This window comes from Ambystoma mexicanum, chromosome 7q (assembly GCF_040938575.1).
Source record: "Ambystoma mexicanum isolate Mex_15411 chromosome 7q, UKY_AmexF1_1, whole genome shotgun sequence".
Lineage (NCBI taxonomy): Eukaryota > Metazoa > Chordata > Amphibia > Caudata > Ambystomatidae > Ambystoma > Ambystoma mexicanum.
The window spans coordinates 963,614,067-963,638,047 of NC_090941.1; positions in this window are offsets into that span (position 1 = coordinate 963,614,067).

Sequence of the window (23,981 nt, forward strand, 5' to 3'; positions counted from 1 at the left end):
CCCCAGCTCTCGCCCGACGACTTCATTGGTTAAAAATAGATTACATCTCAATCTTAAGAAAATGTCTCTAAAAACACGAGGGTGGTGTTTAAATAAATGCCTTGACACACATTAAAAGATTTGATTTCCTAAATAAAATAGTCTGATACCCGATAGCTACACATTTCAATTTAGCCAGAGTCAATATTAAATCTTCTGCAGTTGCATCTATTTTCAATAATAGGTTTTTACGGTCGGCTACCCAGTTCAATAGCACGCTGCAGTACTATGATTCTACTTGTGAACAAACTTCATAATACACAGAATAACTTGGAGGAGATCACATTGTTTGCATACTGCTATAACATTTGCCAAGTGAAATCAAACCTAATTCATGGTGGATAATCCTTTTTTCACTTTAAGCTCAATACGTGGATCCTGCTCATCCCATCTGGGGCCTTCGATACAGTAGACCAAAACATCCTTCAACACCACATACAAGATGTGGTCTGTGTCGCACAGCCCCTACAGAGCTGTTTTAAGGCCTTCTTGTCTGACTGCAGCCAAAGTATCCAAGCAGGAAATCTATAGTCCAAATTGGACATCTTGAACTGTGGAGTTGCTCTGGATTTTCTCCTCTCCCCCTCAACAGCCCAGTAGCAATTAAAGAAGTTGCAAGCCATTCACTATTCCCATATAGAAGAAAATTCAACATGGACAAAATGTGTTGATACGCATCTTACCCTGGGGCTTGACAGGTTCAGTCAACATGGCCGCAGCTGCAAAAGGACGCTGCCATCACAGGGGCACAAAGGTAAGGGTGCATCTTGGCCATAAAAACACTAATTAGGGCGTGATTCATGGAATTGTTTGCACGGTTCAAAGTGACTTTGCACTGCTGAAAAGTGACTTTGCACTGTCGACACAAACCCTGATTCATGGAACTGTGCAAAGTGTATTTTTGCAGTGCAAAGTCAGTGCATCTAAAAACCCAGGGTGCATTAGAAGGTATGATTTTAATAATACATGGTGATAAATAAGTGAATGCTTTCATTAATAAATAAATATCAAGAACCCAGGGCTAAAACATTTCTTAACATTAAAAAAAAGTAATGAAAAAGGAATGATTGTACTTGCACTGTGACCTCCTTTGTTTAAACTTGCTGATCCCTGAAGTAGAGTTCTGCAATTGAGCAGATCAACACCTGTGCAAACACCTGAATCATATTAACACACCTGGAAAATAGAAGAAAATAAGGTGTTCTCAATGTACATTTGCTGTTACAATCACGTATGTGATTAAAAACCCTGTATATCACAAATACTGCATCTATAAAACATATTTAAGACCTGACAAACAAAATGAGCAACAGCACAAAATGTGCAAATAAAAGAAAATAACTTAAACTTTGACAGTGACATGCACAATTAAGAACAACATTGCCCACTGCATGACACAAAACGACACCAGGAGGATTTCACTGGAAACAATGCACGCAGGTCTTGCAAATAAAGCAGCACTAAGTGAATACACAATTGCAGCTTGCACACATTCCCACACAGCTTGCACAATAAGTGAAATGCCACAAAGGCAAGCATTGGCCAAGTCAACAGTTTTCACCTTTTATAGGCGACTAGCAGGTGCACCCGTGCTTCACACAGTAATTCCTACTTCAGTCCTAGTTTGAAGTTTATTTAATGAACTAAACCAATGATTCTAAGTAGACAATATTTTTTGCTGTAGGAGCTAGTGTGAACACATTTTCATTTTTTCAGACTCTGGAGCAAGTCACAAAAAGCTGACCATGAGAAAAGCAAGACTCCCGTAAATCGGTTTGAGTTTGAATTGGAACGTTGAGAGTGTGCAGCAACATTATTGGTGTCTCGATATACAGCTGAGGCAGCAGCGACCACAACTTAGTGCTGTGTGTACAGCTGAAGCATGTGAGCTTCGTACTGTTGAGATGGCATACATTCAGCATCTTCCGTGGGAAATGAATTTACTGTAATTATCATGAGAGAATTGCCACAATGTGACGGACAACATAATTGCGGACACTATTGAAGAGACATGCACCGTTTCCTGTCACCCGCATTACTACAAAAGCACTATTGTTTGTCACCCGCATGACTTCAAAAGTGAGTGCTGCTAATGTCAGCTAGAATGCTGATAGTGTGAAAAGGTTAGGAACAATGAACTGCCAAAGTTTTCATGAACGGCTGAACTTTAGAAACAATGAACGTAGAACTACGGCAAAACTACAGTGTGAAGAGCCATATGGTAGGGCATTGCAGAACGCTTAAAAAATAAATAAATCTGAAAAAAGTATATTTTATACTTGTTACATTGTCTACACCATGGACCCTACCCACATGCCAAATGACAGGTTTGTAGAATGTTGGGAAGTAGGCTGAACATTTACTTCGAACACACACACGCACATATCCAAGCATTACAGACAGCATTGTGGATCAAATCCTTCTAGGTGCATATCATTGAACCATTGTTGGACAAGTTTTATTTTTTTCAAGCATTGTAGACCGCTTAAGTCAGAGAGTTGTGGATAAAATCCTTCTAGGTGCATATCATTAAACAATTGTCGGGCACGTTTTTTTTTTAGCAGGTGGTCTGATGAGGACAAATTCATTCTTGAATGGGTTTAGTTTGGAGGTAGTTAGTCGACATCCAGGACTGGATGGTGGCTGGGTAATCTCGGAGAGAAATTATGTCCTGCTGACTATTTACTCTCATGTACAAGTGAGTATTGCCCGCGTATTGCTGGAGGGCTATATTGGGATCTTTGAGGAGAGTGCCCCTAGACTCCATTTAAAGGGTAAACAGTATTGGTGAGAGAATGGAGCCTAAGGGGACACCACAAGAGACCTGCAGTCAGTTAGAATGCAACAAGTTCATCTGGACAGTCTGGTGTGTTCCTGAGACGTAGGAGGTAAACCAATTCAGGATAGTGCCAGAGAATCCCATCCTTTCGGCAAGAGGGAGAGAAGGATGCAGTGATTAGCAGTGTCAAATGCATCCAAGAGTTCAAAGAGGACGAGGAGGCATGAGTCACCCTTATCCATGATTTGGAAGGCATCATCCGCCACCTTGATGGTGGCGGTCTCAATGGTTCACTTGGGGAGGAACCCTGACTGAAAGTCATTTAGGAGGTGGAGCTGTTCTATTCTGGTGAGTAATTGTGTAGCAATGATGGCCACTGTGTAAACTAAGGTGGCCACCATGTAAACCAAGGTGGCCACCACTGCTGTTCTTCAATGTACATACTAGAGATGTGGATGGATTCACGGCATAAAGGGGTGGCTTCATGTGAATCCGTGGTCTGCCCTGATTCCTGGACTTGTCACCACTGCATGCAGTCAATCTGGGAAACCCGGGGCAGCGGCCCACACTATGGTGAACAGTCTAGCACTTTCCCCCAGGTTCTTTTGATCAAACAAAATGAGTCCAGAGAAGGGAAGATGTATGTTCCTGGAACTCATGTACAATAACCTACTCTGTAGAAATGGATGCCGCTGTGTTTCTTCACATACATACACTACCAATTCTTAGAGGGCTTCCTGGATGAAGCTAGCTAATGTTTAACATGTGTGCACAATATACAGAGAGAAGATTAATTGCACATACACCATCAACACAATGTCCTCTGCATCGGTCTTTAGGGCCCCTGATAGCTCTTAAAAAAGAAAGCGTACCATGTTAACAGTGAAGCATCTGGCATATGTACAGACATATTCCTGTTATGGCTTCTGGCATGAAACGGAAAATGTATAAAAGAGGAAACAAAATAAACTGCTTTATTTGTTCCAAGGGTATTTATTGTCTCTGCATCTTCGTATTTATTTTGGTTGTTGTCAAGGGCTGGTTCCTTTTCAGACAGTAAAAGCCTAAAATGGTTTGTCTGAGGGAAGCAGGTCCACCTAGACTGTGTGTGTTTCTTGTTTGTTATGGCAGCTGCAAGGACAGGCATTACGGCACTGTCAATGAGGAAAATCGTTCAGAAGTCTTTATAAATTGTTTTTCCCACTTGTGTGTGTGTACCTTGCGTTCAGTTTCACCTCTCCTTTCATGAAGAACAGGACAAATGGGAGAGGTGGCAAAGGAACTTGGAATGGAGTGATAACTGCACGGGTAATTGCAGAGTTTGAGGGTTCCTAATCCTCTTTTTCATTTCAGAGAGTCAAAAAAATATGAAAAGTAGGCAAAATGCTTGTTAAGAATGTACATTTCTGGGAGCTGTGATGTGTGAGTGAGATGAACGTTTCGGGAAGAAACAAGGTTGTCAGTACAGAACCTACATGCAGAGTGAATTATGTGCTATGACATGAACAAACAAATGACAGCTAATTATACGACGATTGACTGACACCCAGGTTACAATCCCAATATGTAGACAAGGTCCTTTAAGAAAGATACAGTCAGTTATCTCCCTGTTGACAGCTCATACATGCTATGTAAACATGCACATTGGGGCAGGAACCTCCCTTTGCTTCTATCAGTTTACGTGTATCTCAATAGAAAACATTATTTTAACTCATTTTATTATCTCGGCAATGAAGATAGTTGAAACGCCGTGTGGTATACCAGTGCATACGTGGAAGTGAGACAAGCAGCAGCTGCTATCAGAGTCCTTTTCAGAGTGGCTGGTGGTGCATTTTGACAGCACGTGATCTGGAGGCCACAGGTCTTTGCCACTAGTTAGCGCACTCATTCAAAGGATACTGAATGGCCACTCATTGGTGTGTATGTGATAATATACCATAGGAATTATAAAGCCAGATCATTCGTTATGTTCTAAAGCTTTGGTATATGTGGTTGCCATGTATATCATTGTTATTGAAACAACTTATTAAAGAACCAGAGATGCAGCATGAAAGCAAACTAAAAATGTGAAATGCTCTGTTACATAATATAAGCATGTCTATTTATTAGTAAAGTACTGAATGCATACTGTAATTGTTTTTGCCCTTTTTCTCAGATTCCAGTTGCGCTTACTCACTAGTTTCTTATTAGCACTGATTGCGCTTACGTTTGCCTTAGAATCACCCAAATGCCTAGGCAGAGGTTTGGCCATGCACGGTGCGATTTTTTGGATCTCTCTTGGGGAGACAGCAGCAGAGATTACTAGAGCAGATGATCGAATATGCGTTGGATGAGGGAGAGTAAGCCAATTTATTTATTTATTTTATTTATTACATTTGTGTAACACCCACACCCAAAGGTATCACTGCGTTTGTACACATAGATCATCAGGGTAGGTAGGCAAGGTAGGAAGAGGGATGGAGCCGAGGGGAGGCAGAAGGACAATTTGTGGTTAACAAAATCTGGGATGGCAGGTGTGGCAATATTTCTAAAAGAGCCAGGTCTTAACACGTTTTCAGAAAGTCAAGTAGGTGCGCTCGTTTCTGATGTTGGGCGGCAATGTATTCCAGAGTGAGGGAGCGGTGACCGGGAAGCATGCGACACCTGCTCTTTTACTTTTGGCAGGGTTTAGTTGAGGCTGCAGTAGAAAATATAAATAGGCCATTGTTGAGGGAGAGATAGATTACTCAAACATGCTTAACTTAAGGGTGACACAGAAAATAAAAACAATTACAAAAATTGGTAGTGGGGAAGTTAGAACATTAAAATAGAATTTAGTTGGGGGAGGGGTGGAAAATCGAAGGAAAATATGCCACCTTTTTGTGACTTCACTCAGTGGCGTAAGACAAAATGTGGGGCATCCTCTAAGATTGGCAACACAATACAGGCCACGCCACACTCAGGCCTGCCTGGATCAACACACATGCGTAATGAGCATGATGGTCATGCTTCTATGGTGGCCCACAGCACGCTGCACTAGGTGCAAGATGTAAGTATATGTTTTGATGAACTATTACATCTTTCGAGTAGTGTGGAAGCAAGGCGGCTTTACCTTATTCCTGGCACCTGAATGTACCAGTCAATTCTGTGCATGGCCAGCCATTTCATGCAAATAAATGATATAATAAAAAAAAAACATGCTCTTGGTGACAGTATATGACAGTATCCCCATGTATGAACATTCTCAAGTTGCCCTTAAGGCAGGTAAAATTATCCTGCCAAAGGAAGACGATATGTTATTGCTGGCTGCACACATGATTTCCAGAATTTTTATGGAAATTAATGATATCATAAAAAAACATGTCAATGGTGACTTTGCCAGTATATGCCAGTATCCACATGTATGAACATTCTCAAGTTGGCCTGTAAACATCTCCTACCAAAGGAAGAAAATATAAGTAATTGCTGTTTTAATTGACACATATCATGTGGCCAATAAAGTACTATATCAGTGCCATTTATGGAATTATCCATGGATTCTGATAAAGTTGGTAGAGCCTTATTCTGGATAAACTTGTCAAAACTAGGTATTGCCCAAGATCTGCTAAATATGTTGAGGCAGGTATATTCACCAAGCATTCGTGATGGATGACACAGCTGCGGAATGCACGGGCACTCGATACATAAATCAAAGTGTTCGACAAGGTTGTGTTAATTCACTGCTACTTTTTTTTTTGAAATTTCAATTTTATTGGTTTTACAGGTTTAAACAGTAACATCTCGTCAGTGCAAGCATGTGCAGAGAAAGAAAATATATAGTCTAAATACAAGCAAAGCAATTCTAAACGTATGGCATGAAATATGCTGGTGACAACAATAGGCAACTTTTCAGTCTTCAATCACTCCCCCCTCCCCCTTTTGAACCGGGACATTTCTTTTTGCAATATTATTATAGTTCCTTACAGAGATCGGGTGACAATGGTAAGCACCAGTGTTCAACAGGATCAAGGCAAACATGTTACTCATACAGGCATCACATGGATCTGTGGGATCAAACTTAGGCAGTACACACACTGAATTTCAGGTAATATATTTTGCACGGAAGGCAGCCCATTCGGATTCCATCGATGTGCTATGTCCGTGTAGGGCAGCGGTCAAACTCTCCATTCGGAAGATGTTGCGTGCTACGTTTACCCATTCTGTCTTGGTGGGGAGGGATGGTCTTTTCCATACCATCGTGAGGCAGGCTCTAGCTGCCATTAGTAAACCCAAAGTCATTTTAGGCGCTTTTATGATCGTTTCATCTTCTTCATGCAAGCCAAAAAGGATCAATATGGGGTGTTTTTCTCTGTCCTCATCATCTAAGTCTTTTATCCAACTAAGGACTTCGTCCCAGTATGCCTGCACCTTGCTGCAGCCCCACCACATATGCCAATAATTGGCGTCCTGGCCACAGTTCCTCCAGCATTGTGGGTTGACTCCTTGATACATTTTAGCAAGTCTGAGTGGATCATATTGCCATCTGTGGAGGAGTTTTAGCGCATGTAGCTTATATTGACATGATATCGATGATTTAGCTGTTTGTCTACAGATGCGCAGCCATAACTCGTCGTGTAGGGGTCTGCTCAGGTCAGTTTCCCACTTGGTCCTCAGTTTGGTTGATGGGGCTGTGTTGTTTGATATCAAGGCATTGTACATGACACTTATCAAGCCTCTGGAGCCCGTCCAGGTGTCCAGAATTCTTTCGAATGGCGTAAGATCCCTCTGGAGCTGGTCTTTCCACTTTTCTCGTGACATTACCCCTTTTAGTTTTAAGTATTGAAAAACTGATAGAGGGCCTATGTTGAGCGCCTCTTCAAGCTCTTGTATGGTTATGAAGACCTTATTTCTCCACAACTGGCCTGCCCGCTCCAGGCCGGCTTCGTACCAGGACTGATAACTTAGTGGTTCGGAGATGTCATCACATATTCCCGGGACCCAGAGGTGTCCCAGGGGAGAGGGCCAGGTTGTAATCCCCTTCATGTCTCTATTTGGTTTCAGGATTGACCAGATGGTCCCGAGTATCGGGTGGTTTCTGATACTGTTTCGGAGTTGCGGTCCAGGTACCCATATCCATTCGCCAACGGTATACGGGCGAAGGTGGAAGTTGTCCAAAGTTATCCAATGTGAATCCGTTTGTTGTCTCAAGTGGGGGATCAATATTCGCAGCTGAGCCGCTCTATAGTATGATTCCAAGTTCGGGAGGCCTACTCCCGCGTCATCTTTCTTAAGGTATAGGAGGGCTTTGGGGACTCTCGGTTTTTTACCTTGCCAAAGGAATGCCAACAGGGACTTTGTCATTTCAGTGAAGAATTTTTTAGGCATCTTTATGGGGAGCATCTGAAACAGGTATAGGATCTTCGGGAGAATTACCATTTTAATGGCGTTTAGGCGTCCCATCCACGAGATTGTGAGTGTGGCCCATTTTTTCATGTCGTTTTGCAATGTGAGTGATATGGGCGGGAAATTTGCTAAGTACAAGGCATCCAAATCTCGGGTGACGTTGATGCCCAGGTATCGTAAAGTGGTCAGGCTCACTTTCATTCCCAGTGGGGTGAATCTCTCTACCTCGTCGTCTCTATTCTTGTCAAGCGGGAGGAGTATAGATTTTCCAGTGTTAATCTTCAAGCCCGCCAGCAGTCCATATTCTTCAATGATTTTTAGAGCCGTCGGGATGGAGTCGAGCGGGTGTGTGACGTGCAGGAGTATATCGTCGGCATAGAGACCCAACTTATATTCTTTGTCTCCAACTCTGATCCCTCGGACCCCGGCGTCTTGTCGCAGCCGTTGTGCCAAAGGTTCTAGGGAGAGGACAAACAGAATAGCTGACAATGGACATCCTTGTCTCGTGCCCCTTTCCAGGGGGAACCATCTGGAATAGCCACCATTGACAGAGACAGATGCTCGTGGAGATGAATATAGAGCTTTTATGGCTAGTCGGAGTCTCGGGCCAAGTCCCACCTCGACGAGTACCTTTTCTAGAAAGTTCCAGTCCACCCTGTCGAAGGCTTTCTCAGCGTCCAGTGACAGTAGCGTGGGATCATCTGGCATGCGGCGAGCTTCATATATCAAGTGGAGTGTCTTCCTCATGGTGTCTGCTCCTTGTCTTTGGATCACAAAGCCAACCTGATCCGGATTCACCAGCCGCGGTAAGTGGACCTCAATCCGGGCTGCGATGACCCTTGCGTATATTTTGGCATCTATATTCAGCAGCGATATGGGACGATATGATTCACACAATTTAGGGTCCCTGCCTTCTTTTGGAATAACCGTCAGCAGTGCTTGAGCGAAGGAGGGGGGGACTTTCCCTGTTTCAAATATTTCGTTAAAGAGTGTTGTTAAGAAGGGAACTACTTGCGCAGTGAATGATTTGTAAAAGCCAGGGGTGAATCCATCATCTCCTGGAGACTTTCCTGCTTTGAGTCTCCGGATAGCGTCGGAGACTTCTTCTTCACTGACAGGGACCTCGAGCACCTCCGACTCAGCCTTTGATAACGATGGTAATTTGGCTCTTTTGAGGTATTATTCTATGACTCCCGGCGGGGATGGCGGGTCGCATGTGTACAGATCTTCGTAGAAGAAGGCGAACGCCTCTTGAATTCCCTGGGGTGTGGTTTCGATGGTGTCTAGAAGTGTGCCGTCCCTTCGTTCTATTACATTCACCCACCTCTCAGCTCTCTGTGCGCGCAGTCTTGCTGCCAACAGGGCGTCGGCCTTGTCGCCTTTTTCGTAGAATTTTTGCTTTAGATATTGTAGGGTTTGGGTGATTTTGCCGACTTCCAATATTTTTAGTTCTTCCCTGAGTTCCCTGGCCTCATTGATGTATTTTGGTCTTTCTTGTGGGTTTGATTGTGCCAATTTCTCTACTGTGCTCAGTTTCGATCTGATGTTTTCTTCGATCAGGGTTCGCTCTCTTTTTTTGCGGGCCCCCTCCCTAATAAGAATACCTCTCCATGTTGCTTTTGCTGCTTCCCATACTGAGGTCTTTGAGATTTCCCCGGTATCATTGGAAGCGATGAATTCCTTGATTTCGTTTTCGAATTCATCTCTGAACGCCGTATCTTTCCACAGAGAATCGTTGCATCTCCATTTTGTGTTCTGGGGGATGCGTGTCGCCCAGCGTATCTCTGTCAGCACCATATCGTGATCCGACCACGATATTGGATGTATGTCTGCCGCAGCGGTTTCTCGTAGTAGGTTTTCGGACAGGAACACGTAATCAATTCGTGTGAGGGTTCCGTGAGGAATAGAGCGGAAGGTGAAGCCGCTGTCTGTGGGGTGTAGTTGACGCCAACTGTCAATTAGCCCAAATATCGAGAGTGTCTCCTTCATCTCAGTGTCCTCATTCAAGCGTGATGGTTTAAGTGTGTTTGATTCACCTTGTCTATCTAGCGTGGGGTCCATCCACATATTGAAGTCTCCTCCAAGAATCGTTTGCCCCTTTGCCATATTGAACACCTTTTCAATCGCTTTGCGGAGGAACCTCTTTTGGCCTTGGTTGGGAGCATATACTGTGGCCAGCGTGACAGACTCGTTTTGGATGAGTCCTGTGATGACTGCCATTCTTCCCTCCGTGTCTATCCACGAGCTTTGGACTGACATGTGTAGGTTCTTACGCGTTACAATTCCTACTCCAGCTTTTTTTGTTATGCCGGAGCTCCATAGGGTATGGCCGATAAGTCTGCCTGGGATTGCCCTCTCTTGACCTTTCATGTAGTGTGTCTCTTGGATAAATAAGATGTCAATCTTGGAACGCTTAAATTCTCTTGCGACTAAAGAACGCTTCGTAGGGGCGTTTAGGCCTTTAACATTCAGTGTGCCTATGCGTAAATGATCCGTGTTATGTATGGTTGCCATTAGAAGATGCCGAAGAGGATTTCGCTATTCTCGGTGCCTGTCGCGTTGGGCTAGTGATTTTTCGTAGCCATGTGATCGAGGTGTGCTCCTTGCCACGTTGGGTGATTGCTTTTAAATCAACTCCTATTTTCAACTGTATCCTGCGTTCTGTAAAAGGAACCTGTAAAAGTCCAACTTTTCTGCCCCAAACTCCCACCCTCCCACCATAAACAGAGTGTCCCTTTATCGGGTCACCCCTAAACATTCCCCCCCGCGGCGTCCGACGCAGTTGGTTTGACAGCATCCAACTGCTATCGAACCACCTGTGTGAACCGCACAACAATCGGTCCGTTTTCAGTAAGAACGCATCATATCTCAAACTTTCAAGCCCCCATATCGAGTCATTCGATGCCTGGGTGAGAGCGGCCTTCCATCTCACCGATAAACAGATAAACGGCCCTCCCCGACCAGGTCTATTCGACATTTCAATCATTTCCCCCCCTTTTGATCCCACTCTGTACCTCAAGTCTCATGGCACCACCCATCAACCTCTTACTTGGGTCCAGTTCAGGAGTCTGCGTGGTGAAGGTGACACCCAATTCGCTTCTGTCTTTCAAGGTGCCTCTTCATAGTGGGTGTGTAATTCAGTGGAGAAGTCAATGTTCCATATCTGGTGAGGTGTTCATTCTCCTGAATTTCCTCGACCCCTGCATTCTTCGTCTCCGAGGACCTTTAGTTTGCCAAATTTCTTCCGGGTTCTTTTTTGTCGGGATGGGAGTCCCATTCGTCTGGGGGCCCAGTAGTTCCGCTATGGCGTTGGAAATGTCTCTTTCTGTTATGAGTTTCATCTTCGTGCTGTCCCATTCGAACGCTAGCGAGAATGGGTAGCCCCATCGATATCTGGCACCTTTTTCTTTAAGGAACTTAGTAATTGGTTGGCATTTCCTTCGCATCGCTAGTGTAAGGGAAGACAGGTCTTGGAATATGGAGATGCGTGACCCCTCCAGGGAAATTTGGGGTGCCAGCCTGGCTTTATCTAGAATTCGAGCTCTGTCTGCGTAATTGTGGAACCGGGCCAGGATGGACCTCGGGCTACCAGGTTTTCCTCCCGCTCTGTGGATCCTGTCAATTTTGGGCGCATCTATGCCCTCATCTTCGAACAGGAGCTTCAGAATATTATGCAGGGTCTGCTTGAGGTGTGTCTCCGATTCTCCGTCCACTTCCGGAACGCCAAAGACGCGTATGTTGTTCCGACGCTCTCTGTTTTCTAAATCATCGACTTTCAGTCGGAGTTCCTCTTCTCTGCTTTCGATGTCCATAAGGCGATGATCGACCTGCATTTCAAGGATGCCCGAGGAGGACTGGTTATGCTCAACCTCCTCAAGTCTTTCCTCCATCTTATCGATTCTGCCTGTGATCTTGTCGATCTTATTGCCTATGTCCGCTCTCATCCCTTTCATTTCTGAGAGGAGGTCAGCAATGTCACCCCTGGTCAGCGCCGCTTCTGGGTTTTGGGAGGCCATGGTGGGGGGTTCACGGAGGGGCAGTGTAGACCCTTGGTCAGTCTAGCGGAGTCCCAATATTGCTAGAACGGGTCCGTAGTGCGCGTCGAAGGGACTCTATGTCGCAGTGTCGTTTCTGAGGCGGATTGTCCTGTGAATTTGAGGAGGGCACACGCCCCAAAGTTTTGGGGGCCCAACCCTCAGCTCGTCGGATGTCGCGGTGTCGCGGTGATCCGTGGGTCTCCCCACTTTGTGTAGGCCCGGAACCTCCTGCGGCCGTCTGCACTGCTGCGGGGGCGTGGGATGCCCTGATCTGAGGAGTCGACCGTGCGTAGTCCGCCGGGGGGGACGAGCCGTTCCGTCGGAGTGTCGCGGGCTCTCCCGCAGTCCGGGGGCACGCCTCCGCGCACGTCCGGCGCCCCGATGTTCGAGGCCTTCTCTGCCGCTTCTGCTCTTGCTCGAGGCTGTGTGGTGTGGGAGGGCTCGGTATGTGCTCCGTGTCGTTGCCGCTTTTAGTCGCTCGATGTTGTCCGCCTAGGGCGCAGGGCCTACGCCGGGACCCTAGTAGGCGGGGCTTGCGTTGGGCTCTGCGCGTTCGCGCTGTTTCGATGCGGCGATGGGGAAGAACTTCAGTCGGTCGGTTTAAGGCGAGAACACCACCGAATCGCTCCAAATTTTTTGCCACGGGTGGGGGGCACCTTCCAAAAGCCTCGTCTCGAGTCTCAGCTGTGGGGGGGTCCTAGAAGTGGGGGCTCAGACCTCTCATAGGACCTTCGATGAGCGAGCTCAGACGGGGCACGACATCATCCGTGCGCCCCCTGGTGGCCGACCTCACTGCTACTTTTTAATCTATATCTAAGTGAGTTGTACTTTGTTTTAGAACCTGCAGCAGTCGATGCAACCAAGGCCAAGCATCGTTTTATAGCTTGCTTACTATATGTGGATGATACAGTGCTACCATGAAGAACAGTGAATGCACTACAACAGATACTCAATGAATATATTGAGTTTATGAATACACTTGTATGCTTGTAAATACACTTAAGTCACAGGCATTATTTTATCATGGAAAAAAAAGAAAATCCTGACTTTTTTATGTGGACATGCTTGCAATAGATAGTCGAATCTCTATAATATATTGTGTTTCCACAACTCAATGGCTAAGGTATACCCTACGGAGGAATTTGCGAATTAGCTATCTGAAGTGGGATACTACATTCTCCTGAAAAGAGTCTACCTGGATATGTCGTGTGTCCCGGGGGAACCCGAGCTAGTGCATAAACACATATATGACCCTGTGGTGCTGCAAAAAAAGGGATTTGAGGCAAATCGTACACAATTCCCCTGGGTGAGATGCTGTTAGGCGAAGGATACTTCACAAGGAGTACGAAAACGGATCCCCATTCTGTGGACATCATTTCTTACTAAAGGATTTGCATAAAATGATCGAGCTGTTGGTATCCAAAAATGTTAAACACTTTTGGGGGCTTGTCAATAACGATAGAAAGCCACAAACACACTTTCAAGTGAACCCCCTATCTCGAAGCCTAGTTGGATTGGGAACTTTCAGAAATGATATGCAAAAGATGGAAGTGGTAAGCCCCAGCCCTATGGGCCAATGGAAGAGCCGTGGCTACTGGAGTTTGACTATGAGACAATTTATTCACGTATTACCCATGGAAAAAACTCCAGAGCTCCTTGACCCAATGGGCTCTCCAATATGGTTTTAAAAGGTAACATCAACCGTTGGGCTGGTATTCTACTGGCACTGTTTGGACATATCCTCTGAGTTAGAAAACTGCCAGTGTCTTGAGCAGCCTCAATAATTGTACCCATCTATAAAAAGAGCACAAGAACAGACCAGACTAATTATCGCACTATAGCCCTACTGGATGTTCCATCAAAGATCTTGTCATCCTTAGTGGTACCATCCTTAGTGGTACAGGAGTTGTTCATATGGACAAGGGATACAAACAGATTGGACCTATACCAAATAGGGTTTCTGAAGGGGATGGGAACTCATGCTAATGGTTTTATCTTGGGGCTGTTTAAAAGGGAAGCCATGGACAATGCAACACCACTGTATGCTGCTTTTATTGACTTCTGCATGGCTTTCAATAGCATTGTGTGAAGGAATCAGGAAGTAGATACAGACAACAGAATAACATTTGGGCTATAAAAGCTTTTAATTAACTCAAAAGGAGGGTTGGAAAAAGGCCTAACTTGCCCTCTGCTAAGGTGGGATTTCCCTACGTAAAGAAAACTAAAGTTAGTCTGTGTGAGAAAGTCCTTTTCAATGGCATGTTGCCACTGCTTAAACTTTACAGTAGTTTTTGATTCAGTCTCATATCACTTCCTCTTTATGTTATATCTTGGTTTGTTTTGCCACCAATCACTTGTTGCATATATTCTCCTGGCTTTTTCCAAGGTATCCGTAGAAATGATCGAAACTAATCAAATCAAACGGAAAAATTACTGTATCTCTTTATCGATTTTTTATTGAACATTTGGGAAATATTTCTAAAATATAGGTGTGGGTGGGGCAAGGGTAATAGTTAAGGTGGGGGAATAGAGGGGGATCAGGGGGTCTCCCCGTTGTAAGCGGATTCAATTCAACACTACAGCTAAGTCAATGCCTAGTCTGGGATGCTGAGGGAAACCCTTATTGATATATTTTTATGTCTGTCTGTGTCCAAAACCTATACTTGCCCTCACGTATATTTGTTGAGATGATATGATATGATTGGTTATTTATTAAGTGCTTAATACCCAGAGGTTTATAAGCGCGGACCCGTGGATCGAACCTGTGTTGCTCCGTGTCGTCTTGCTTCCAAGGCGAGCACGTTCCTGCTGAGCGATCCTCCCGTGACGTCATCATCAATCTAAATAGAGTTCAAATGAAAGTTCAGAGCTTCTTCCAACTCTTGGCTGGCAAAATATTTCCCTTCCACGAGTTCAAACCATTCACAAAACACAGGGTTTCCCTTCCCCAAGTATTCAAGTCTTTGAGGTTTCCAAAACAACATAATTCTTTGGGACGACTACCGGCTCTTCTGATTCGGTTAATTTTTACCAGTTCAGTTACCTAAGTTCCGATCTTACAAAAGTTAAACACAAGCTTCTTTATGGCAGTTTTCAGTAAGCGCAGTTGTCGGACCACATGGTCCACCCGTACAGGCCACGTAACCGATAGATATAAGGTGTTTCCTTTTCAATGGCATGTTGCCACTGCTTAAACTTTACAGTAGTTTTTGATTCAGTCTCATATCACTTCCTCTTTATGTTATATCTTGGTTTGTTTTGCCACCAATCACTTGTTGCATATATTCTCCTGGCTTTTTCCAAGGTATCCGTAGAAATGATCGAAACTAATCAAATCAAATGGAAAAATTACTGTATCTCTTTATCGATTTTTTATTGAACATTTGGGAAATATTTCTAAAATATAGGTGTGGGTGGGGCAAGGGTAATAGTTAAGGTGGGGGAATAGAGGGGGATCAGGGGGTCTCCCCGTTGTAAGCGGATTCAATTCAACACTACAGCTAAGTCAATGCCTAGTCTGGGATGCTGAGGGAAACCCTTATTGATATATTTTTATGTCCAGTTCATTTACTCTGGATGACAACCCTTATATAACACCCCTCTCTCAGAATCCCCATGACCCCGCTGAGCCAAGAAGTAGGTTTGTTTTGCAAATTTAAAAGGTTTATTTGAAAATTAAACAATATATATCTATCACACTTTTACAGTAAATTAATATTTGATAGCACACTTGTGAGGATGATAGTGATCAACAATGGATATTGTTACAGTGGTACACTCTTTTTGATGGCCTAGAAGTGATATAGAGAGGATGAAGTAGCGGAGAATGCTATTATAGCTTCAAGGACAATGCAATGATGAATGAAAATGCAGTACAGAAAATAAACTTGATGTGACTTCACCAAAAGACAATGTAATCACTTTTCTTTGACAATTCACCCCCCTCTATGCAAGGTAAAGAGATGGGAGGAAAGCACACAGTTCTCAGGAATGCAATCAGATATAATTCAGTTCCCCCCTAGCAAGCTTAGAGGAAAACAGGTAGGAGTTTTAAACACAGGCAATATACTTTGATGTGGTTGCAATTAAGTGAAAAATATGTGAAAAATGCTTTTAATTCCCTATAGGAGGTTCAGGGTGAGTGACAGCTACTTAAATTAATTCAGGATCACTTTAGCAATGCTCTATGAATGATTGTCAGGTTGCACACGAATTTCAGCAAGGAAAGCAAGAACACATATTTTTACAGGTGGCTGAAATTAAGCAAAATGTCAAATCGCGGCAAATTTAGTCACGTGCGTCGAGCGCAATTACAGAGGCACTATAAGGAGTAGGACTAAAACTCGCTCCTAGCACAAACGGTTCCGGAGATACGGCCGATTTAGTAAAGGTAGTTTTTCAGATTTGAAATTTTAAAGCTCAGAATGACAGATGACAGTTTTCAGTTTTAAATATGACAGAATGACACGATTCTAGGAGGCAGTTCTAATAGGCTAAAATAGTTTGGATTAGATTATTTTAAACTAAGAGATTGGTTTTGGCACAGTGCTAGCTGGGTACTCACACTAGATTTTGGAGAGGAATGCGACTTCGTCACCGATCGGGTCAGGATTGGCTGGACTTCTGCTAGCAGTTCTTCACAGCGATCTGGTCTCTGGTTCTCTCTGGTTCCGGATACAGCACTGCTTTCTGGATACTGCTACAGGTTCTTGCAAAAGTTCTTGGAAAAGAATTCAAACAGCTCGCCCGGCTGTTGAATAGTTTGGTTGGTTTTGAGGCCTGCTGAAGAGGATTCAGCTTGTGGATTCAGGCCTCTCTGCTACAAATTCTGGAGTTAATTTCTGGTCTCTGGAGATTGATGGATTTGAAGTCTAGATCTCTGGATGTGAGGTCTGAAGTCTCCCGGCAAAGCGTCCTGCAAGAAAATGGAAAGTGAATGTCTCTACCTGGGTTTCAATGTTCCTTTTATGTGTTTTGAAAATGGGTGTGTGCCTGGGCCTAGCTAAGCCTGCCCCTCTCACTTATCATTGGCCAAGCTTTCCTCTCTCCCTGGATTGGGGGAACTGGGTTGTGTGTCATCTTTATGGCTTACAGAAAGACACTCCCCTTGTCAATGTGCACACAAATCTATTTCTGATCCAAATACATATTTCCCAGATACACAGTTTGTTGAAATTACATGTACATATTACAGATTCCTTATGGTCCATGCTTGTCCGACTCTGATCTTCCTGGGGGCTTGCATTAAAAAATGACAACTTAATTTCGTTTTTAATTGGTTTACCAATGTTAAATCTGTATCAAAATTACACCAATGTACACCATCCTTCTACACACATTCCAGTAATTTACTAGGTTTCTAGCATAAACCCGGTGTCTGTAATATCAATAAATAGCGGGGTTTCGCCTCAGAACATGGTACAAAGTTGAATCAAGTCTTGAATTGTGGGGACATTTCTTGGATTAAGGTTCTCCAAATTGCAAATTTTTGTGAGCTTAATACAATATTTTAGAAGCATTTAACTTAAACATATATTTGCTGCAATAGGAATCCACACTCAAGTCTGGCATGCCCCTTGAAGCTGGGTGGGTCAGCTCACATGTCCCTGCTCCCAGGCAGAGCTCTGTTTACAGTCCACATCCAAAATTAACATACTCCATTCAAGGGAAAGAGTCTATTGTGTGGGTCTCTGGGGTGAGAAGGTTTCCCAGCCTCTTGGACTGTTAATTGAATCAGATTGTCTCTGTGAACAGCAGGTGGTTAAGAATTTTAATTAACCAACAGGCTTTGAAGTCCCAGTTAGGCTGGATCCTCTTGCACTCCTGAGATACAGTCCTACTGTCAGAATTTAGACCGCTAGAGCCGGTTTGTGGACAAAGATGGTACTGCACCCATTTTTGGGATCTGTCTTGAATTAATGCATTTCAATAGAGTGGTCTTTTGCTTGATAGTATAGGACCCTTGCTTAACATTGTTTTGATGGCATCCTTACAGTAGAGTGGTGATGTGGAACCCCCCACAAGAAGGTTGTATCTTTAGAGTGGTCTTGTGTCCATGATTTTAGCAACTTTTTGACATAAAAACGGATTTTGAACAGAACCACCTTTCTTTGCACTGGTGGGTGGCAGATTAGGTGACCATTTTGGTGTGTGCAAACTGCGCAGTTCTCCTGGATTCTGGCGTGAATGTGGGAGGTGACAGCTCATCCCCACATCTACCCAGTCTATTGATTTAGTTTGTTCTGGGATAGAATAATGGGCGGCAACAGCTCATCCCCACATCTACCCAGTCTATTGATTCAACATGGGTCAAAACCCTTGACAAGCCCCCCCGCCCGACTCTACTTTGATTTCGAGTCGAGGGGAGTCGGGTGCAAAGGATGTTTTGATCCACGTGCTGGTATGTCCGCATCATCTTCTTCCAATTCTGTAGATGGCACAGTTCAGCATCTTTTCCTCCATCCAGTTGGATCGATCGGTTCTCCTCGTCGGTCCTGATGGGAATATTGGGCAGTACCCCGGGCCCCTCGGCTCTCTGCTCCCGGTCCCCGGATCGTTCTCCTTGGTCAGTCTCCATGGTTGATATAGTGGGGCGGCATATACATTTTATACATCAGGATACATTTTTCAGTCTTATTTTAAAACAAGAAATAACATTAAAACATTTTTTTTTCCAATCATAATATTTTAGAGACTATATGTGGGATATTTTAGGATGGGAACTGAATTAATCTGGAGCGGTCCCCTCTGGTATTGCAGAGGACTCCTCCAGTTGCTGCAGAGTGTGCCTGGGATGGCAACACTTTAGCTGATTTATATGTACCCACTTGTCTTTCCCTTCCACCAGACCACCTTTGGGGATGCGGATCTTATAGGCTACAGGGGAGATTTTGTCTATAATTTCAAACGGTCCCTTCCACGTAGGCAAACATTTTCGCTGTTTGGCCTGTTTTTTTTGGAAATTGTATAGATAGACCCGGTCCCCCAACTCGTATACTTTCCTGGTGGTTTTCAGGTCGTAGTGGGTTTTCACGCTATCAGCTGATCTTTCTAGATTCCGCTGAGCATAGGCAAAAGCATGTTGAAGGTGTTTCCTTAAATTCTCCACATACTCATGAGTTGTGGAGGCATTTATCAACGTCTGCTCTTGGGTCCTGTAGAGCAAATGCTGGGGAAGCACCATCTTGCGTCCGGTCATCAACTCAAACGGTGACATTTTAGTTGCAGATGAAGGAGTAGATCTGATGGCCATTAGGACCAGAGGTAATCGGATATCCCAGCTTGGCCCAGAATCTGCCACAAACTTTTTTAATATGCTCACAATGGTTCGGTTGTATCTCTCTACTGCTCCAGAAGAAGCTGGCTGGTAAGCAATATGTAGCTTCCTTTTAACCCCCAGTATCTCCCACATCTTTGTCAATACCTTGCTGGTGAAATGGCTACCTCTGTTTGACTCAATCCTTTGAGGTAGACCAAAATGGGAAAACATGTGATTAATCATCAGGGCAGCTGCTGTTTCTGCCTTGCAGTTTGGGGCCGGGAGACATTCCACCCACTTGGTAAACATCAACACTCTTAGGTCCTCTTTCCCAATGTAATCGGTATCCGTCAGGGGAAAGTTCTCGGGGTCCTCAATCTGTAAAACTTACCAATTATTGGATCCCCCTTCTGAGCCGTAATTAAATCAGCATCAGGGGTCTCCTTACTCCATTGTGCAGTTGAAATATCATTGTGAGCATTTGTCTGGGACCTAGTGATAGCAGTGGATTTCCCCCAACAGGGACTCTATTTCTATTAGATCCCCTTGGATGGCCCCGGTTTTGGCCAGATGATCAGCTAAGTCATTTCCAGTTTTATCTGGTCCCTCTACTTTGGAATGACCCTTGATCTTCTTCCAGTAGATGGTCATCCCATTCGAGGTAACCAGATCATCAATGTTTTGAATTAACTTCCCATGTTTCAAAGGTTTGTTATTAGCGCATAACATGCCTCTGGTTTTCCAATTAACCAGGTGCTCCACGAACCCGTTCCATACATAATCTGAATCTGTGATTATGACCAGTTTGTGGAGTTGATGTTGGACAGCATTGAGGATGGCTTGATGCAGAGCCATCAATTCTGGCACCTGACTACTTCAGGGACCAATTTTGTATCCAGCGGAGTGTTCTGGAAACTCCTTCACCCATGCATTCCCTACGCCGGCCACCAGTTCTTTCTCCCCGTTGTTGTCAACAGTGGGCGTTCCCTCACACTTGTCTTCTTTAAAGACTTTGTGTGGGGAATTAAGGTATGCCTCCATGTTGTCCTTGATTTTTAGACTTTCGTCCTCGAGACATTTTTCTCTGGCACAATCATGCAAGTCAGCCAGACCTTGCGCGAGGGGACCTCCACAGGAAAGCCTTGCATTGACAGAATCCAGGAAGTAATTCGGGAATTACTCACATTTCCGGCCCGGATTCTGTCACTTTGGAGATATTGCAGAGGCTGGTGTGCAGTCTCCACTATGATGTGTTCCACCTGGATGAACGGGCGGTAATTCTTCAATGTCCACACCGTTGCCAGGAGTGCCTTTTCACAATCGTTGAATTTTTCCTCCACAGAGGATAAAGTTTTGCTCGCATAGGAGATTACTTTATTGACCTTGTCATGCTTTTGGTATAATACTGCTGTCAAGCAGGTATTAGAGAACGCTGTCTCCAGGAACAACTCCTTGTTTCTGACAGGGTAAGCTAGGCAAGGCGCTTGTGAGAGGCTTCTTTTGAGTTGTCTTACTGCCTCGGATTGTTCTGGACCCCATTCCCACTTGACCCCCCCCTTCAAAAGATGAATCAGGGGTCTGGTTATCTCTGCATAGCCCTCAATGAACTTTCTGCTTTCTGCTGTAATTAGTCAGTCCAAGGAGGCTCCTTAGTTCCCGCAGAGTTGTGGGATCCTTCAGTTTCTGGAGTGCTTCCACTTTCTTTTCCTGGGGACAGAGACCCTGAGGAGTAATCTCATGCCCCAAGAAATTAACACGGGTTCTACACCACTGTTCTTTCTGCGTCAGAACATAACGGATCTCCGCTATGTGTTCCTCCACAGATGAACTTTTGATGAGGTCATCATCTACATAAGCCAGGTTACCCCTCGCACCCAGGTCGGGCATGGCCTTATGTAGGGAAATGTTGAATTCATTGCCGGAGTTGAGGTATCCGAAGGGAGTCCGGGTCCATGTGTACTGCTGGCCCCCAAAGTCAAAAGCCAGTTTGTATTGGTCCTCCCTACTGACAGGCACGGTCCAGTATCCACTGGTCAGGTCTATTGCTGTGAATACCTGTGACCCCTGAATCTGGGCCAGCCCTTGGTCAATGTAGGGCAGAGGCCATCAGGAAGTATGGACCCGTTTGTTGAGCTCCCTAAGGTCGGTGCAGAGTCTCCACTGGCCGTTTGGCTTCAATATTCCCAGCACCGGATTATTGAAGGTGCTGTGGACTGGACGGATTATTCCCCGTGACTCAAGGTTCTTAATTATTTCAGTAAGGGACTCCATGGATGCGAGAGGCAAGCGATATTGCTTCACAAACACTGGAGTCATTCCAGGCTCCATGGGAATTGTTGTTGTGTGGATATCGGTGCGACCACAGTCATATGAGTGTACCGCAAAGAGATCTTGGAAATCCAAGAAAACTTGTTTCAACTTTTGCTTCTGTTCCATGGTCACGCAGGCATCAGCTAGGTTGACTCTCTCTTCCACCATCTGCCTGAAGCCTGGAAAGACTTCTGGTTTGGCTATCTCAGCAGCCTCCTCCAGCTGGGTGGAGAAGTCCCTGGTCAGAGTGCTGATTTGGACTGGAGGCTTCAGGTGGGAAAGGCAGCCCTCATGGACCTGGAAAATCACCTCATCCCTCCTGAAGTCACAAGTCACATCTTCCTTACCATAAGGGCAAGAAGTGTACACCAGGAAGTTCCCCCCATGCCGGGTGAAAATCCTGTCTGGTGTTGTATTGTTATCACTGTCACTGTCAAAACAGTCCTTGGGGATTTGTCCTAACAGTTCATTTCCTAAATCAATGGAGAAATGTTGGTCATCAAGCACCATTCCAATGATGGTGCCTGCGGCTAGAGTTATACTCTGTAAGTCGCTGTTATCCACCTCTATTGGAATGGTGTCATGTTCTATGTTGACTAATGGTGTTGGGTTTACCCCTAACCCTTGCTGTTGGAAAGAAGCATTTAGATGAATATAAGCATCAGGGTTTTTCAATTTTTGTCCTCTTTTAACTTTCACTTCCAGGGAGAATTGTCAGGTCCTTTCCGGGATGGTGACTTCCTCTTTAATCTGAATTTCAACTGCATAAGGTAGCAATTGAGCTGACCTAAATGCTTTTTCTGGATCATCAAAGCCCATGGGATTATCCGCTAATCGGGACCAAGCTTTGAAGTTGATTAGGTCCAAACTAATGGTGAAGCGATTGAGAATGTCACTGCCTAAGTAAAAGGCGGCAGTGACGTCTCGCACGACCCAACAATTATGGACTATGCTCTTGTTGCCAATGGAGATTTTGAGCATACACCTGCCAGGAGATGTTTGGAATTGGGTGCTTCCAGGTCCATTTCCCATTGGTCTATCAGTTTGAATGTGGGAATGGCTGGATCTTTTGGGAGTTGGCGGAACATGGCTTCGCTGATGAAGCTCTTACCGTTGTTCACACACACTCGATCGAGAACAGAGTCCTTCCCATCATTTAACTGAACAGGGATGAACAACTGCTCTCCAATTTGCTGAACATCAGCCAGGCTCTGAGCTGATTTCACATCTTTCTGGACTATTGGAGTGGGAGTGTCTGAATGTTGATTGGTAAATAAATTCAGAGTGTTTCCTTCCAGTGTGGAATACCACCTTAAACTGGAAGGAAGGTTGATTTTCAGAAATAGAGAGGACCCCCCATCACCAGTCTGTTGTCCTACTGCTATTACTGTCACATCTGGAATTTGGTTGTTCTGGAAGTGAAATTCTACTTGGTCAGATTTTTGTTCAACCATGTGGCAGGTGCCGTTTAAACTAACATGGTTGACACTCTGTTTTAATTTTATTGGTCGGCTAGTCTGGGTCCAGAGGACCTTGTTTACACAATCTATTAGGGGTGACAACCTTCTCAGGAGGTCATTCCCTAGTAAACAAGGGGTGCCCTCTGGAGTCACTACTATGAACGGGTGTTTCACCTTGTGTCGCCCAATTTTGATGTCCAAATCTGCAGTCCCCTCGACGGGAATTTCCTTCCCGTCAAAGTTCTGAAGTTGTCCAGGAAGAGAGGTGAGGGGAATTTGGTACTTCTCCCCCTTACCTGAATTCAGTTCATCAAAGGCCCTTCTCGACAGAAGGGTGGCTTGAGATCCAGTGTCCACCAGCGCCAAGATTGTACCCTGCCCCTGTACTTGTACCGGGACATAATATCTACCCTCCTTCTCCTCAAGGGGCACAGATAATGCACATTTTTGGACAACTGGTGGGCTAACTTTCTGGTTTTTGACATGGCGAGAGAAGAGATTTGCGCAGAATTCTGTGGGGGATTTTGGGAATCTGAAAGAAAAAGTTGGCAACTTGAAATGGGTTCCCCTGGGTCCGGTTCTGGGCTGCCCCCCCCTTTTTGGGGGCAGTCACCAGGATGGGTTTGAGCCAGGGGTTTTCGGTATTGTTGGTTCTGGGATAGAATGATGGGCAGCGACAGCTTAATCCCCACATCTACCCAGTCTTGATTGGACTCCCTTGGGACCCATTTTTCCTT